Raw genomic sequence first — 19534 nt, forward strand, 5'->3', positions numbered from 1 at the left:
TCTCTTTTCCCAGGAAACTGCTGAGGGATTAGGTTGGGGATGCTCTCTTTCTTTTTTGTTTATCTTCATCAAATTACAGGAAAAAAATAACTAAGCAGAGTATAATTGTTGAGTAGATCTCTCACTGCAGGAACTGTGACATGAGCCAATTTTCATGGTTCAGGTCAGGTTTGGAGTCTGCTGGAATCCAGCCGGAAGGGAGCAGCTCTGCCTCCCATTCTTGATTAGGTCCAGTGAGGTCAGGCAGAGGAAAGCATAGCCTGGGATGGTGTAGCACAAAACCTTCTGGCCTGGACCTCTTAATTTTTTGAATAATTTCATTTTTAAGTATAACAATTACAAACATGTTTGTAATTGGGTTTCAGCTATAAATGCACACCCCCCTTCACCAGTGCAACTTTCCTACCACCACTGTCGCCCCATTTCCCACCTTTCAACACTCCCTGCCTCTCTTCAAGACAGGCATTGTATTTCTATCTCAGTCTTTGTCATAGTGGCTGTTAGTGTAGTTATATCTCTGTCTGCACTTACCACTCTTTGTGATAAGCTTGTTATCCTGGTCTGGTCCTTCTAGCCCTCATCTCTATTGTCTCTGGGTGTTATTATTATATTGTCTTTTATATGTCTTAAATCCCACAGATGAGTGAAACTATTCTGTACCCATCTCTCTTCCTATCACTTATTTCACTCAACATAATAGTCTGCAAATCTATTCATGTATAAGCAAATTACACAACTTCATATCTTCTATCAGCTGCATAGAATTCCATTGTATCGATGTACCACAGTTTCTTTAGCCACTCATCTCTTATTGGGCGTCTGGGTTGTTTCCAGATTCTGGCTATTGTAAATAATGCTGCTATGATTATACGAGTGCAGAGGAAAGTAATGTATTGTGTTTTTGTGTTCCTAGAATATACCCTAGGAGTGATATTGCTGGATTATATAGGAGCTCATTGTTCAGATTTTTGAGGAATATTCATATAGTTTTCCACAAAGGCTGGACTAGATGGCATTTCCACTAGCAGTGAATGACAGTTCCTTTCTCCCCATGTCCAGGAGTACCTCTTAATTTCTAAGAAGTTGTTGAATCATTAAACCTTCGTGGTATTGCATGTAGAGCTTTTCCTCTTTGACCTGACTGCCATAAGAGTTTGTAGATTATTCATGATCACCTCTGACTTTTAACTTTCCTAAACATAGGGCTACACTTCTTTTTACCAGGTATACAGAAGGCACAAAGTAATTTAATGGGAAGTTTCATCTATGTACTTGTGCAAAGAGAATGTTCTGGAAACGGGACCCTACAGAATCACTGTCCATCGTTTATTTGGACATTTTGAACGAACTTTATAATACTTGCACCTATAGTACTGTCTTTATGGTTCACTCTGTGTGCACATGGACAAAGGGGACTGATTGTAACTTTAGTACTTTCTGATTTCTGAGTTTTGAATTGTTGGGCTTCTTACCTTCCATGAGGGAGACAGGGTTTTAGTAACTCTTCTGTAAAGTACTGACTTTCTATCTGTTGTTAGACCCTCAGAGATCAGCAAAAGAGTGAAGGAATTTAGAGAGTACCAGATTCATCAGCACCTTAGGAGTTTTGTGGGCACAGAGGAAGGCTGAATATAGGCATTTTGTCCAAAGTCAAGCCTGATCTTCTACAGAATAAATAGTATTGGGTAAAGAGTATGAGGTTTTTAAAGAAAGTGGCATGTCTTCTTCATCTTTCTATCCCTGACTCTGCATACATACTAGTCTGGAAAAGTACCATTTCAAGTACTCTGTGTAGCTAACCACAGATAAAGACTTGATTCTAAGTCTCTTGGTTGTTCTGAATATGAGAGAAAGCTATAGGAATTTAAGTACTCTTAAGGAAGAGTACTTAATGTATTTTTCACTCTATAAGATGCACCTGATCATAAGACGTAGTTTTTAGATGCTCTCCTCCCCTACACTCAGGCTTCGGCTCCAGGCAGCATTTGTTCTGTAAGATGCACTTTGGGGAGGGGGTGTGTGCATGTTATGGTATGAAAAAATATGATATTTACTCAAAATATAGACTTAGGGAACTTTATGGAAAGCAAGTTACAGATTTGTTGAAAGCAAAGCCATAGAGGACTTTATAATTTGTATGACCTACAGGTAGGACCCTTCTGGTCTTCATCTGATTTTCTATGTATGGAGTTCTAAAATGCAGGGGAAAATAAATGCTAGTCTTCTCATGGAATTAGATGCATGACAAAATATGAATGTAGTCTTTCAGAGAATATTTGCTTTGTATTTCAATTGGGGTAGGATAGGTGTACCAAGATAAATAATTAATATGCCATCAGTAAAGGTGAGACAAGGAACAAACTGACCTTTCTGACAAATTGAGAAGTTTATTTTGATTTTAGCTCTAAGTGTAGTATATGAGTGTGTGTGTTTGTGTTTGTGTGTGTGTGTTTGTGTGTCTCCATCCACTTTCAGGTCACCACTTAACTAACCCAAAAGATGCTTCAAATGATGATTCTGCCCTTGTAACCAGAGAATGCAGGGTCTGGAGCTGTGGGGTATCTCCTTGTGCATCAGATGCCTCGGGAACTCCTGTAACTATACACAAAGTGTGAATGTTTGTGTGACTCCTCTAATATATGTAATCATAGTGGGGAACCAGTCTGGCCCAATTCTTTAATTTTTTACAAAAAATAATATCTTTATTTAAGCACCATGATTACAAACATGTTTGTAGTTGGGTTTTAGTCATAAAAAAGAATACCTCCACCCCTTCATCAGTCAACTTTTCCACCACCAATGGCCCAATTCTTTAATAGATTGGTGTGTGTGTGTGTGTGTGTGTGTGTGTGTGTGTGTGTGTGTGTGTTGGTTTTTGGGCCACACCCAGTGACTCTCAGGGGTTACTTCTGGTTTTGTGCTCAGAAGATATTCCTGGCACCCTCTGGGACCAAATGAGATGCCAGGTCAGCCACATGTAAGGCAAATGTCCTACCCACTGTGCTATTTTCTCCAGCCCAGTTCTTAATAGATTATTAATCAGTTTGTTACACATTTTCTCAGTTAAAAGACATCGAAAGTGACAGTTTCTATTGTCTGAGAGTTGGATGAAACAGGGAAAATGCCATGTTCCACAGTAGATGTATGTATTTATATTTCTATGCTAAATTACTAATTGTGAAGTGTTTTACTTTCTTGTCCCAAACTGCTGGCCTTTACCCAGTAAACTAAAGCATTGAGTTTCTGTTATTTTGCTTTGTTTTTTTTTTTTTTTTTTTGGGGGGGGGGGCTACACCCAGTAGTGTTCAGGGTTACTTCTGGCTCTGTACTTAGGAATAACTGTTGGTAGGACTCAGGGATAATACGGGATATCATGGGTCATACCAAGATTGACTGTGTGGAAGGCAAGCCTGCTACTTGCATCAGCTCCATTGATTAGTATTTTTTTAGTGACTTTAATTATAATTTGCTTTTGGAGTTCTGATTAGGTGACTTGTTCTTATATTTGCTGAATATACTTAAATATCATGAATAGAATAGAAAGGAATATTGTCATCCAATAAATGAATACTTTTTGCTTTCTTATATCCAAACATCTACATATCAAAAATTACATTCATGTAACTGGAATGCATAAGAATGGAAGATCATTTGGTATGCAATATGGTATTTATTAAATGTTGAGTTATATTTGCACAACATTAAATTGTTTAAAGTTCAGCTAAAAAGCTTACAAAGAAACACAGTTTAAGATTAAATATTTGAGGCTAAACTTTTTAGTTCTTGCCAAATACAAATGTTTAAGACCTTTGACATTTCACATCGATTTGCAACATTTTAGGTATGTTATTATTAGAACCACTTTCTTCTCCTTCTCTGATCGAAAATTTCCGTACTTCCTAGAAGTATGAAAACTTAAAGCTTTTTCCCCCATCAATATTCCCAACATGAACTGGGTATCCTACATCTCAGCTCGGTCCTGACAGGATCAATTCAATCTCTCTTTTGGCAACCTACACATCTCAGGGACAACTTAAATAAATTACTGTTTTTTTTTTTTTTTTTTTTTTTTTTTTTTTTTTTTTTTAATTTTTATTTTGATCATAATGGTTTACATAGTGTTGACAATAATATTTTAGGTACATATTTACATAAAATCAGGGGGGATTCCCATCACCAAATTGTCCTCCCTACACCTCCATTTCTGTCCTACCTCCCATTTCCTCTTCCCTCATCCCAGGTCGGCTTGAATATGTGGTCCCCTCTTTATCTAACCCACAACTTAGTAGTCTTGCACCTGTTTGGTCTTGATGCCTCCCTTAGTTCCCCCCTCTAACTGGAGGCAGGACTAGCTAGTTCAAGTTGCGTGGTTTTGTTTGAAAAAGAGAAAAGTAATAAACTGGGGTAAGGATCTAATACCCCGAAACTGGGCGGAATCCTTCTAGAGGCTCTCATCATCGTTTTGAGAGATGGAGAAAAAGAAGGTGAAACACTCCACCAGTACCAAAAGAAGTGTCAAATATCTAGTGAGGGCTTGAGCTGTATCGATAAGCACCACAAAAAAAAAAAAAAAAACAGGCAAACAAACAAACAACAAAAAGCAAAACAAGCAAAAACAAACAAACAAAAAAAACACACCATGGTCTTGAAATGAGAAACATGGCATAGCACATAACGAAAGAAAAGAAAGGAAGAGAAAATATAAGTATGGTTGGGGACAGTTTCAATAATCACTCCCAAACAGAGAAATCGACCAAAATAGATAGGTGAATAAAAATAATAACGACAATAATAAATGGAGGTAAAAAATATATAGATAATAACCAAGGTTTTGTGCTTTTTGTATTTTTATTTTTTCCCTCCTGCCCTGGCACAGTAAATATTGGGGTCATTCGAAAAGGAATTCACTTGGCCTAAGAGATATGGGGTTTCTCCGTCCTTGGAGCATACTGTCATGGGATCAACACTAGACTTTGCTCAGGAGCCTTTACTCTCCCGGTGGTGGTTTTTTTTTTTTTTTTTTTTTTTTTGGTGTGTGGAAGACTTCTGTTCTGTGTTTAGAGGTCTCAGTATCTGCACAGCTCCTGAGGTGGGACTTATGATGAAGTCAGTCTTTGTGGTTCTAGAGGTTCTGTTACCTCCGTATCATTTTAAACCATCTTCTGTGGTTGGTGATCTTGGTCTTTGCCCTGATCCTAGGGTGGCACCTAGGATAGCATCTTTCTTTGTGCTTCCAAAAGCCCTGTTCCGTTACAATTTTCTCTGCCGGACCTTTGGGACTGGGGATCCTGGTTATTGTGCAGGTCATAGTTCAAACCCTAAACTAGGGCTTTTTTTTTTTTTTTTTTGGTCCCAAGATGTATACCGTCTGGTCGTAGTTCTAGCAGCCAGTCAACTATAAATCACGATCTTGGCTTTTGGACCTACCAAAGGGTGCCGAGACTTCTGGTTGTGTCTTGTCGTTAGCTGGTAAGGTAGGTTAATCTGCTCTGAGGTCAGGATGTTCAGATTTTCCTCATTGTCAGGAAATCATGTTAGAGTTGGCCCTTGTTGTTGACCCCGCAGTATTAAGGCAGTCCCGGCTGGGATTTGTTTCTTGCCACTGTTGTGAGGAACTGTGCCGTTTCTATGTCTGGGATCCAGGGTTCAAGGCTGGATGAATGGTATCTGATCACCTGAGGTCTAAGTTGATTCCACATGACATATTTTCAAGGTAGGAGATATCCCTGTTTTGTAAACAACTATGAGTTCCCATCTCTAGTAGACAAGAGCTCTTTTTTTTTTATATGTAAGATTTCCCCTTTATTTGGTGTGCCTTTGCAGGGGGAAGTGGTGCTACATTATAATGTCTGTGTATTTGTGGGTGGACAGAGGGGATAACAGAAACAGGTCACATACCCAAAAGCGAGGAAAAGAAAAAAAAAAAAGAAATAAAAATGTATGCGCTCACAAATGTATATGTAGGACAAACATTTAAAAAATAAATTAATTAATTAAAAAAAAAATTAAAAAATTAAAAAAAAATTTAAGGTGAGTTAGTGAGGTTTTTTAAGGGACCAAAGTGGTGCAAAAGACTACCTTACATTTGGGGGAGAGTAGGTAAAGAGGTGGTGTATTACCAGTCTTATGCCTATGTTGGAGGTACAGTTTTTTCCCATTGTCTTTTGGGTGTTTCCTGTGGTGTGTGGGTTCCCAGGCATCTTCCTATCCCACCCCCTGACCTTCTTCAGATTGGTAAAAATTTGTGGCAGGGAGGTCTTGGAAGAGTTCTTGCGTTGGGGATACTTTTGGACCTAGATCCGGTTTCAAGAAACAGTCCACGTTAGGGGGAGTTGGTAGGGAAGGCCGCACAGCATGAGTCCGCAGGGAGTTGGCTGTCTTTTCTTGCAGGAGACGAGGTGTGGGTTTGACTGGGTGTCCCCTCGCCTGGGTGCTGGGTACTGTTTCGTTGGGTAGGAGGTCGGCCTTGATGCCTAATAGATTAAGGATTGAGGGTGAAGAGTTTTAATATGGTGGGAGATCTGGATGGAATTGAGGGGTGAAGGGATAGTTGGATTTCCAGAGGGGAGACAGGGGAAGGTATATGGGAGGGGTATGCAGTGAGAGGAAAGAGAAAATACCTTAGAAAGAAAAGGAGAAGAGAAAGGGGAAAAAGTAAAGAGAGGAATAGAATTAAAAAAAAAAGTAGTGAGAAGAGAGGGGAGAATAGCAAGGGAATGCTGGTTAGGTTGAATGTGTTCGAAGAATAGAGCCTGTAGTTTAAGTCTGTACCTCACAGGCACTGTTTCGGTGGTCTGACTGGTCACTTGCTTCAATTCCTAAAAGAAGGAATAACCTAGAGATAAAGTATATGTTAGAGAGTTTTCTCGTGGCCCTCTCGTAGTGCATGCTATGTATGGTATCTCGTGTGGTATCCCGAGTTGCCATCTTAGTTTGTCCGCCCTTTGTATCCAAGGGCGCCTGTGGACAGAAAAGCTGAGAGGTTATTTAAAATATAGTAAGATAAAGGCATTAAAACATAGTGCTATGGTATGCTGCCATTGCAGTCGTGATTTCCCTTGGTGTTCTATACTTGTGTTCCTGTATACGAACTCTAAGGGATTATTGTGGGCCTTTGTTTTGGAAGTCTGATTACTTACCTGTTCTCTTAATGCTGTTGTTTCTGTTGTTGCTGCTTTCTTTGTGGTATAATGTGTTGTCAAGTGTTTGTGTTGCTCCTTTTTCATGAATTTTGGACACTGCTCCCACGTATATGTTGAGTATTACAGTGTTCGAAGTTTCTACCCTGTTAAACCCTGTTATTTGATTGTTAGGTATTAGTTGTGTTTAAACTATATGTTCTAGGTGTTTCAGAATAGTGCCACCATTCTGTGTTTATCTTTTGTCTTCTGACTTACTTCGTTTAACATAACATGATCTAAGTCCATCCATGTTGCTGCAAAGTCTGTGATTGTATCGTTTCTGACTGCCATGTAATATTCCATTGTGTATATGTACCACATCTTAATGATCCATTCATCTGTTGTTGGACATCGAGGTTGGTTCCACGATTTGGCTATTATACTGAGTGCTGCAATAAATAGTGGGGTGCATACGTATTTTGGAATGAATGCCCTTCCATCTTGGGGGTATATGCCTAGGAGAGCAATTGCTGGGTCAAATGGCAGCTCAATTCTGAGTTCTTTGAGCACTCTCCAGACTTTTCTCCATAGATGTTGGACTAGGGGGCATTCCCACCAGCAGTGAATGAGAGTTCCTTTCATACCGCATCCCCGCCAACAAAGGTTGTTTCCATTATTTTTGATGTGAGCCATCCTCACTGGTGTAAGGTGGTATCTCATTGTTGTCTTGATTTGGATCTCCCTGATGATGAGTGAAGGTGAGCATGTTTTCATGTGTTTGTTGGCCATCCTTCTGTCTTCCTCAGAGAAGTGTCTATTCATTTCATCTCCCCATTTTTTTATGGCTTTATTTGGTTTTGAGGGTCTCAGCTTTCTGAGTGCTTTGTATGTTCTAGATATCAGGCCTTTATCTGATATGTCGAGTGAAAAGATTTTTTCCCATTCTGTTAGCTGTCTTCTTGCGTTAAGTAGGGTTTGTTTTGCCATGCAGAAGCTTTTTAGTTTGATGTAGTCCCATTTGTTTATATTACATGCTAAAGTTCTTGCCATTGGTGCTCCATTCTCAAAGACCTTTTTGATATATAGGTCTTCGAGTGTTCTGCCTATTTTATTCTCGATAAACTTTATAGATTCGGGTCTGATTTCAAGGTCTTTGATCCATTTTGAGTTGACTTTTGTATAAGGGGTGAGATATGGGTCGATTTTCACTTTCTTACATGTGGTTTTCCAGTTGTACCAACACCATTTGTTGAATAGGCTTTCTTTGTTCCATTTCAGATTCTTGCCTCTTTTATCAAATATTAGTTGGCTGTATATCTGGGGGTTTATGTCAGGGAATTCTGTTCTGACCCACTGGTCTGAGGTCCTGTCTCTGTTCCAGTACCATGCTGTTTTAATTACTATGGCTTTATAGTATAGTTTCAAGTTAGGTAAGGAGATGCCTCCCAGCTTCTTGTTTTTCAATATGTGTTTGGCTATCCTGGGTCTTTGTGGTTCCAGATGAATTTTGTGATTGATTGTTCTATTTCTTTAAAGAATTGTGTCTGGATTTGGATAGGGATTGCATTAAATCTATATAAAAGTTTGGGTAAGATAGTCATTTTGACTATGTTAATTCTACCTATCCATGAGCATGGGATGTTCTTCCATTTCTTTAGATCGTCTTCAATTTCTTTCTGAAGTGTTTTGAAGTTTTCCTGGTATAGGTCTTTCACTTCTCTTGTAAGGTTGATTCCTAGATACTTGATATTTTTTGATACTATCTTGAATGGAATTGTATTTTTAATCTCTCTCTCCTCAACTTCATTGTTTGTATATAGAAACGCTACTGTCTTTTGTGTATTTACTTTGTATCCAGCCACTTTGCTGTATTGGTTGATTGTTTCTAGGAGTTTTACTGTGGACTCTTTAGGGTTTTTGATGTAGATCATCATATCGTCGGCAAATAGAGATAGCTTGTGTTCCTCTTTCCCTACTTGAATTCCTTTGATTCCCTTCTCTTGTCGGATTGCTATTGCTAGGACTTCTAAAGTTATATTGAATAAGAGTGGAGAGAGTGGACAGCCTTGTCTAGTTCCTGACCTTAGTGGGAATGCTTCTAGTTTCTCGCCGTTAAGTATAATGTTGGCTATAGGCTTTTCATATATAGCTGTAACTATCTTGAGGAAGGTTCCTTCTAATCCTATTTTGCTGAGTGTCTTTAGCATGAAAGGATGTTGGATTTTGTCAAACGCCTTCTCTGCGTCAATTGATATGATCATGTGGTTTTGGTCTTTCATGTTGTTGATGTGATGTATCATATTGATTGATTTGCGTATGTTGAACCAACCTTGCATTCCTGGTATGAATCCCACTTGGTCGTGATGAATGATCTTTTTGATGAAGTGTTGGATTCGGTTTGCTAAGATTTTGTTGAGAATTTTTGCATCTATGTTCATTAGTGAGATTGGTCTGTAGTTTTCTTTCTTAGTGGTGTCTTTGCCTTCTTTGGGAATGAGTGTGATATTAGCCTCATAAAAGGAGTTGGGGAGGATTCCTGTTTTTTCTATGGTTTGGAAAAGCCTATGGAAAAGTGGTAGTAAGTCTTCTTGAAATGTTTGATAGAATTCACCTGTAAATCCATCTGGGCCTGGGCTTTTGTTCTTAGGGAGTTTTTTAATTACATCTTCAATTTCCTCTGAGGTGATTGGACTGTTTAGACTTTCTAGATCTTCCTTTTCCAGCTTTGGAAGAGGGTGTTTGTCCAAGAATCTGTCGATTTCTACTGGGTTCTCTAGCCTAGTTGAGTATAGTTGTTCATAATATGATCTCATGATATGTTGTATTTCATGGGGTTCTGTTGTAATCTCACCCCTTTCATTTGTGATCCTACTGATTTGGGTGTTTTCCCTCTTTTTTTTTGGTGAGTTTTGCCAATGGTTTGTCTATCTTGTTTATTTTTTCGAAAAACCAACTCCTGGTCTCATTGATTTTTTGTATTGTTTTCTTAGTTTCGATGTTGTTTATTTCTGCTCTGGTTTTTATTATTTCTTGCCTTCTGGTTGTGGTTGGATTTCTCTGTTGCTGTTGCTCCAATTCTTTGAGGTGATCTTTTAAACTGTTGGTTTTGTTATTTTCCTGTTTCTTGACATAGGCCTGTATTGCTATGAGTTTCCCCCTAATTACTGCTTTTGCTGTGTCCCATAAATTTTGACATGTTGTCTCTTCATTGTCATTTGTCTCAAGGAATCTTTTTATTTCTTCCTTGAGTTGTTCTTTGATCCAGGTGTTGTTGAGCAGCATGTTATTTAATCTCCAGGTATTAGTTTTTCTCCATTGCTTCTTCTTGATATCAATTTTAACCTCTGTTGCATAGTGATCTGAAAGGGTACTTCTAATGATCCTTACCTTTGTGGTCTTATATAGGTTGGCTTTGTATCCCAAGACATGGTCTATTCTGGAGAAGGTTCCATGTGGGCTTGAGAAGAATGTGTATTCTGCTTTCTGGGGATGGAGGGCTCTATATAAGTCTATCAGCCCTAAATCTTCTAATTTTTCATTTAGAGCTCTTATTTCTTTGCTATTTTTCTGTTTGGTGGATCTGTCCAGTGGTGATAGTGGAGTATTCAGGTCCCCTACTATTATCACATTTCCCTTCATGTGTTTCTCCAGGTTTGCCAGTAGTTGCCTCACATATTTTGCTGACTCTAGATTAGGTGCATATATATTGACCAGGGTTAGTGTTTCTTGATCTAATGTTCCCCTGATCAGTAAGTAGTGACCCTCTTTGTCTCTGATCACTTTCTTGAGGTTGAATACAATTTGATCTGATATAAGAATTGCTGTCCCTGCTCTTTTTTGTTTTCCATTGGCCTGGATGATTACTTTCCATCCTTTTATTCTAAGCCTGTGCTTATCCTGTAACTGTAGGTGTGTTTCTTGTAGACAGCAGAAGTCCGGTTTATTTTTCCTAACCCAGTTCTCTACTATGTGTCTTTTGATTGGAGAGTTTAGTCCGTTTACATTTAGGGAAATTATTGATAGAGAGGACTGTTGTGCAGTTGTATTGTGTGGGGTGGTTGTTGTTACAATCGGGGGTTTGGATTGTGTAATTCGTCTCTGAGTAAATCGCTTAGTATCGGCTTAGTTTGCACAAATAGTTCAAGTTCGTTCATATTTGAGAATGTTTTTAGTCTGCCCTCCCATATGAATGATAGTTTTGCTGGGTATTGGACCCTGGGTTGGAAATTTCTTTCATTCAGTCGTTTAAATATGTCATTCCACTGTCTTCTTGCTTGAATTATTTCAAATGGGAGATCTGGTTTGATTCTTATGTCTTTTCCTTTGTACTTGAGGTTTTTTTTCTCCCTTATTGCTTTCAGGAGTTCCTCTTTCTCTTTGTTTTTTGCCATTTGGATTATTATGTGTCTTGGTGTGGGTTTATTAGGGTCTATTTTATTAGGGACTCTCTTGACTTCCTGGATTTGTCCTGAATTGTCTTTCCAGAGGGTGGGAAAGTTCTCTGTTATTATCTCCCTGACTACCTGTTCTTCCCCCTTCCCTATTTCCTCCCCTTCTGGTATACCTACAATTCTTAGATTGTTTCTTTTGTCTTTATTCATTAGATATTGGACTTTTCCTTCCAGTGCTTTGCCTTTTATTTCTTTGTTGGTTTCTTGATCATTTTTTGATTGCAGTTTTCCTTCGAGTTCTTTGATGTGCTTCTCCAACTCTGTGTTTCTGCTTGTAAGGCTTGTTACTTTGTCTTTTAAATCCTTCACTTCTTTTTGTATGGAATCTCTCATGTTCTTTGACATTTCTTCTTTAATTTGGCTGATTCTTTCATCCATGGCTTTCTTATACTCGGTTGCTAGGGTTTCTTTCATCTGTTTTAGTAATTCTTGCATTTCCTTCCTCATGACCGCTTTTAGGTCTTCTTCCCATGGATCTGTGCGTTTTGGTGGACTTGGAACTTTAATAGGGTTTGTCATGTTGTCTCCAGATATTAGGGATTTCCTTGATTTACGCATAATTCTTTGTATTTAATGGTGTGTTTTGGAGTGCTGTGGCTTCTAATTTCGGCCTGCTTTGGTCCCCTTCCTGAAGGTGATTCTAGAGGATGCTGTTGGGTGGGCTTGTTGAACCTGGCTCTTTCTCCTCCCCTTTGCTACCTAGAGTTCGGCCCTCCTGCAGTGGGTATTATTGCTTTTCTACTCCTTATTTCTGTCGGCGGTGCAGTTCCACTCCTGGCCACACTGGTTGCTGGCGCTATTGAGCCTAGCTCCCAATCCCCCCTCCTTTCTCTGGGAGTCAATGGAGCTCTGCCCCCTCCAAGTTTCCCTTGAAGGAGTTCCCTCAGTCCGACCCTTCAGGCTCTGCCCTCGCCCTTGGGGAGTCCCTGGTCCACTCTAGGGTCCAGGGGGGTGGACTGCTCTAGGTCACCTGCGAGTCCAGAAGGGTGGCCCTATCTCCCCCCGTCTATTTGGGTTGCTCAAGTTGCCGTTCCAGGTACCCACCTGGGGGAAGGGACTTGCCCAAATCACTCTCGCAGGCGCTCGTGGTCCCTGGGATGTGCTGGGCTAGGCTCCCGTGTGAGGCTGCAGGGACTCACCCAGGCCTCCCAGGCTGGCGTCTGGGGTCTCCGGGGATGTGGTGGGCTAGGCGCCCGCGTGAAGGAGCAGGGACCCGCACAGGCCTCCCGGGCCGGCGTCTGGGGTCTCCGGGGGATGTGGCGGGCTAGGCGCCCGTGTGAAAGGGCAAGGACCCGCGCAGGCCTCTCGGGCCGGCGTCTGGGGTCTCCGCGGGATGTGGCGGGCTAGGCGCCCGTGTGAAAGGGCAAGGACCCGCGCAGGCCTCTCGGGCCGGCGTCTGGGGTCTCCACGGGATGTGGCGGGCTAGGCGCCCGTGTGAAAGGGCAAGGACCCGCGCAGGCCTCCCGGGCCGGCGTCTGGAGTCTCCGCGGGATGTGGCGGGCTAGGCGCCCTTGTAAAGGAGCAGGGACCCGCGCAGGCCTCCCGGGCCAGCGTCTGGGGTCTCCGGGGGATGTGGCGGGCTAGGCGCCCGTGTGAAAGGGCAAGGACCCGCGCAGGCCTCTCGGGCCGGCGTCTGGGGTCTCCGCGGGATGTGGCGGGCTAGGCGCCCGTGTGAAAGGGCAAGGACCCGCGCAGGCCTCTCGGGCCGGCGTCTGGGGTCTCCGCGGGATGTGGCGGGCTAGGCGCCCGTGTGAAAGGGCAAGGACCCGCGCAGGCCTCCCGGGCCGGCGTCTGGAGTCTCCGCGGGATGTGGCGGGCTAGGCGCCCTTGTAAAGGAGCAGGGACCCGCGCAGGCCTCTCGGGCCGGCGTCTGGGGTCTCCGCGGGATGTGGCGGGCTAGGCGCCCGTGTAAAGGACAGGGACCCGCGCAGGCCTTTCGGCCGGCGTCTGGGGTCTCCGGGGGATGTGCCCAGCTAGGCTCCCGCGTGAGGCAGGAGGGACTCACCCAGGCCTCCCGGGCCGGCGTCTGGGGTCTCCGGGGGATGTGGCGGGCTAGGCGCCCGTGTAAAGGAGCAGGGACCCGGGCCGGCGTCTCCAAATTACTGTTTTGTCCAAAATTTTTGAGTGTTGTTGGCAAGAAGACAGCTTGAATGTTGGGAAGTACGAATTTCAAAAAGGGAAAGAAGAATTCACTTTGATTTTATGGTCTAGTAGGTTGAAGATGACATGATAGTCTGTTTGCAGTTAGCAGTTTCCCAGGGAAAATTCATGTACAGCTCTGAAAGGAACAATGAGTTGAGTATCACAGTCTCGAGGTAGACAGTGAACACACAGAATCATATATGGAATGTATGGAAAATGGCGGAGAATTGTCATCCTCTTCTCCTCCCAACCCACTATTGCCATGGAAAAGAAGAACTTCAAGAAGAGCTTAATGGTGCATCCTCTATGGTCCAATCCTATTCAGCCAGGAGTTTAGGATGCAATGTTAATTGTTCTCAGTAAGGGGTTTATTGTCACCATATTCAGACAATAAGCCTATTATCTTTGGTATTTTTGTTTTGCTTAGTTTGGCTTTTAGGGAGTCTAATTCACTTTTGACAAGAAGGAAAGGAGGTGCAAAGTTTTGAATTTTTAAAAAACTGTTGCCATTCTATTTCTTATAAAGAACATAGCTGAGAAACAGCCATATGGAAATGACACAGAGTGGAGGGGTGGGGCAAGGCTTCCTTTTTCTTCCCAGGTATGCTCATCTCCCATCACATTTCTGTGTTCACTGTCTGGAAGCCCTGTGACATAGTCATGCATGATGAAACCATTGGACAGGAATGCAATTCCAATCTTTCCCTTCTTCTGCCTGTATGGGGCTGAAATTTCTGGCCCTTTAAGCACACGGTTGGTCTCTCTGGCAACCAGTTTGCCTTCTATGGCTATCTGGGTGCTCTCCAAAAAGCACCTTAAACACTGTAACTCTGATGTGGGTGAAAGGGGCTTGTTAGGAATTACAACAACAACAACCCCACAAACCTCTTTTTCACTTTACAATAACTCTGGAGTTATTTATGAACAACAACTATGCTAAAAGGTGCTCTCATTACGCTGATATCTTAGAAAAGTAAAAATGGTGGTGTAGGAACTGTGTGCCCAAGATGAAGACCTAAATGTTTCTTAGACCCGAGCGAGAGCACAGCGGCAGAGTATTTGCCTTGCATGCAGCCGACCCAGGACGGACCTGGGTTCGGTTTCTGGCATCCCATAAGGTCCCTCGAGTCTGCCAGGAGCAATTTCTGAGTGCTGAGCCAAGTTGAGTGTGGCCCAAACAAACAAAGCAATATAAAGTACATTATAAAAAAAATTGTTTCTTCTCACATCACCTCTACAAGTATTATTTACTTTTTTTTATCAGGAATAAAATCTATTTTTAATTGATCTTCCTAGGATTTACTCTCTTCTTCACTGTCATCTGTACTTTAAAATGTGGCTTTTGGGGCCAGAATGAAGTACAGCAGTAGAGCATTTGCCTTGCACGTGACTAACCCAGTATGGACCCAGGTTCGATCCCAGCATCCCATATGATTCCCTGAACCTGCCATGAGTGAGTGCTGCCGGTGTGGCCCAGAAAACCAAACCGAACCAAACCAAACCAAACAAAGTAAAGTAAAGTAAAGTAAAATAAAATAAAATAAAATGTAGCTTTTATATCAAAAAGGGGAGGAAATGGAAAACATTGCCTCCTTTTGGATTTGTAAAGAAAGGACAGTAATGCTGATCTATCTATCTTGAGCCCCTACTGCAAATAGCATTTCTCTGAGGTGCCAGTAGAATTTGATGAAGCTTCGACATTTAATCCAAGGAGACACTAGGTGGTGCCACAGACCTGCACAAGACAGTGTCAAAAGGAAGTCCAGCGGTCCCCGTTGATTTTCCCTTTCTTGACCTGGCGGAAGCTGTCCTATTACTAAGAGGCCTCTTCCAGTCCTGGTTAATATGGCATTTGCCCAGATTAATATATGAACCAAGCAGGAATGCATTGAGCTGCATTGCTGTCTATTTTAGAACTGAAGTTGCCCTGATATATGTGTGTGTGTGTGTGTGTGTGTGTGTGTGTGTGTGTGTGAGAGAGAGAGAGAGAGAGAGAGAGAGAGAGAGAGAGAGAGAGAGAGAGAGAGATTGAATCCACTTGTGAGTTTGAGATCAGCTGAGCTATTCAGAAACGGGACAAAAAGTCAGTGCCCAGTCTCAGATGCAGTTATTTTAGGAAGGAAAATCGCTATTAATAAGTTGATTTACAACTGTGTTGTCTGACTTCTATTTATTCAGTAACTGTATCCCCATCAGTCTGCGTGAAGTGAAATTTGATGCTTAAAATAAGTGGCCCTTGACTTCCCGTATTTCTTTCAGAAGGCAAATAGTTTAGCATCAAGTAGCCTGGAATAGGAACGGAACCTTAATGCTCGTGGCCTGAAACATCTGCTTTGTTAATGCCCTGCTGCCACCTGTAAGACCCTGAGAAAGCTTCTCACCATTGCATAAATTGATCACCAGGAATATATGCAAGCGCCACCTCTCTGAGAAAGTCCATGGAATGGGAACCATGTGAAATATTTGCAAGAACTTAGTGTTATTTCAGAAATAACTTAGTGAAGAATTACCATATTTCATGCCATAAGGCACATTTTTCTGCCCCCAAAAGATGGGGGAAAATGTCTGTGTGTCTTATGTAGAGAATACAATGAGGAGTTTTTGGAGTTCTCAGAAAACTAGAAGAGTCCTCGAAACTTAAACTCTCTCAGTTTGTTCTTGACAGTCATCATGATTCTTAATGTCACTGTCAGGCTTGGGGGAGGCCAGGGATTGAACATTGGTCCGTCCCAGGTCATCTGCATGCTGTTCACTTAACATGGTTGAAATATTATTCTGTTATAGTTTATTAAATATTTTAGCACACCATTTGTTTAGAATTTTTTTTCTTGATTTCCTCATCTAAAAACTACATCTGTCTTATGGTCAAGTGCATCTTATAGAGTGAAAAATAGGGTATTTAAAAGGTTGGAGATAGGGCCAGAGTGATTGTATAGATTTATGGTGCTTGCCTTGTCTATAGATTGCCTTGATTTGAGTTATGCTCCCATAGTCCCCAGATCCAGGAGCAGCCCCTTGGCACAACTGGCTGGTATCCCCTCACCTCATATCAGTTTTAGAATGTGGGGGTGGTAAGAGAGAAGGAACAGCAAGGTTTCTGGAAAGATTATGAACTCATTCCTTGAATGCACACGTGTGAGAGCAAACCGGTAGCTACAAAATACTTTTTCAAGTTCAAATTTTGCTTCTTAGTATTGTAGACACATTTAGTCATTCTTTTTTTTTAAGCTCTTAAGCCAACTAATTGGCCCCATTTTATATGGTCTTGTGAGGCAGAAATGAAATAGAGCCAGTACCCCTTTCTTGGGTGTCTCCCATGTGCCATATCTCTGCTAGAGAACAGATGATAGCTTTCCCTTCACAGACCCACAGTATGGGATCACTGCTCTTATTACTCTTGAGAGTTGTAGAAATCAGAGTCAGAGATCTGGAACCTTTGCCCCAGGCCCAGAGCCAACAGGAGGAGGGCGAGTTGATGGCAGCCAGTTCTCCTGTGTCCTGTTTCTAGTCCCATCTGCAGGAGCATGTGGCTTGGGTTCAGTGAGGGCCAGGCTGTCTTAGGCCCTGGATCTGGTGTTTGTTAAATAACATTAGCTCTCAGTTGGAGATAGCCTGATGAGAAATGGGACTACGAATTATGTGAAATGCAAAACACTGCATCAATATGAATCTCGCCTACTTGTGCCAGGTTGGTAAAAACACACGAAACAGAAAAAATGGAATTTGTCTTATCACTACATACTGATACCAATAATAGTACAGATAGAATCTAAGCCAAAATGACTTAATTGTGGAACCGTGATTTATTTACAGTACTGTTTATGATAATTCTGTGCATACATCTCCACCACCACACCTATAACCCACCATATTGCCCTCATGTTCTTTTTGATGTCTAGTCATTTGCTACCCCTTTACAACGAGTCTTTATATCCACACGACAGAGATCATTCTGTATCTGGCCCTCTCCTAACTGGTTTCAATTCTGGTGCCATTGAGCTGTCTCCAATTGACAGCAAATGCATGACCCCCTCTTTTCTTACAACTGCATAGTATACCGCACCTCTTAATTCATTCATCCATAGGCGGACATTTGGGTTGTTTCTGTGTTTCATCTATTGGACTGGCACTGCAATGAACATCAATCCTAGCACATTTGATATTTATTATTTATTGTAGGGTATAGAAAGGCTTCGCAGAGTTCTCCCACCTGGGTACAGCCAGGCCTGAGAGGAAGCTGACCTGTGCTTTGCCACCCAGACTCAGGCCCAGGACCCAATTTATGATTTAATTTCCTTTCCTCTCTCCCTTTCACACCTCTTAGCGCTGTGTTTGAGTTACATCATGAATTGTTTATTGGTCAGGATTCTTCAGAGACGTAAGAGGCAGACAGAGAGCTAGAGGCCCTCTTCCTGGAGAGAATATCAGTTTTTTTCCCCACTGATTGGATGAGGGCCATCTCTGGTAATGGAGAGAGATCTGCTTCATTCCAACTGAAGTGTGTTTCATGATTTAAAAAACACTTTTGAGGGGCCGGAGAGATAGCATGGAGGTAAGGCGTTTGCCTCTCATGCAGGAGGTCATCGGTTCGAATCCCGGCGTCCCATATATGGTCCTCCCGTGCCTGCCAGGAGCAATTTCTGAGCCTGGAGCCAGGAATAACCCCTGAGCACTGCCGGGTGTGACCCAAAAACCACAAAAAAAAAAAAAAAAAAAAAAAAAAAAAAACACTTTTGAGGGCCAGAGCGAAAGCATAGTGGTCGGCTGTTCGCCTTGCATGCAGATGACCTGGAATGAACCTACGTTCCATCCCTGACATCCCATATGGTCCCCTGAGCCTGCCAGGAGTGATTTCTGAGCACAGAGCCAGGAGTAACCCCTGAATGCCAGTGGGTATGGCCCCAAAACAAATGACAACAACAACAAAACACCTTTTGGAACTATCTCAATGAGTTGGCCTCTTTGTGATGCAAGACCTCAACTGACTAGCAAATAAAATTGTCCATTGGTTTTTACACACTTTTTTCTTTTTGGTCACTTCTGTCTTTCTCTGACATTCTCTGTATTGTCTTCTATCCTTTGAAGAACAAGAAGCTTTTTGGTTTCCTTGTTCTCAGGCCAGTACAGGGCAGGGAGGGGCTTGTTGTGGACTACAGATAAATTGTCTATCCATAGCCCAGGATGCTTTGGGCAATCCTGGGCTCCTCATAGAGGCTTTAGTGGGCCAAGACTGCTGTTAGTATTGGGTTCTGTTTCAATCTCTATTTTATTTTATTTATTTTTTTTCTTTAGGCCACATTCAATGTTCATGGGCTGTCAAATCTATGCTCAGGGCCCACTTGTTTAGTACTAGGGGTTGTTGGAAGGGGCCCTTCCCAGTGCCAAGGATCAAACTTGAGCCTCCAATATGTGAAGCCTGCATTGCAGGCACTCAGTCCATTCAACTATGGCTATAACCACTATTTTGTTTTTGCTTACCCCATTTTTCAGGGAGTTTAGAAGTAGACAAGGGGCTCAGAGTTCAACTCACCCCTGACCTGAGTGCAGTGGCACACATAGGAGCCTTAGGGCTATGTAGCTGTGACTACATGTCACACTAACTGTGATTGGCACAGGGAACTGAGCAGAGGCTCTGAGGGCTATCTCTTCTGCAGACAGTTATGTAGCTGGACTTGAATTGCCGCAAATGTCAGAAAATATTCATGAAGACAGCATAGATGTCTGTCAAGATGATACTGTTCTCCGTTGTGCTTTTCTACCCTCACCTAACTTAAAAAGTGAGTTTGCATTGGGGAGGGGGAGGCAGAGTGATAGTGTAGC

At 42.1% G+C, this 19534-nt stretch overlaps 1 protein-coding gene across 2 annotated transcripts in view; it reads left to right on the top strand.

The window, feature by feature from the left end:
• Positions 1–19534, top strand: part of GRB10 (growth factor receptor bound protein 10) — a 176256-nt gene that overhangs the window by 78176 nt on the left and 78546 nt on the right. The window lies entirely within an intron of this gene.

Source organism: Suncus etruscus, chromosome 7, assembly GCF_024139225.1.
Source record: "Suncus etruscus isolate mSunEtr1 chromosome 7, mSunEtr1.pri.cur, whole genome shotgun sequence".
Lineage (NCBI taxonomy): Eukaryota > Metazoa > Chordata > Mammalia > Eulipotyphla > Soricidae > Suncus > Suncus etruscus.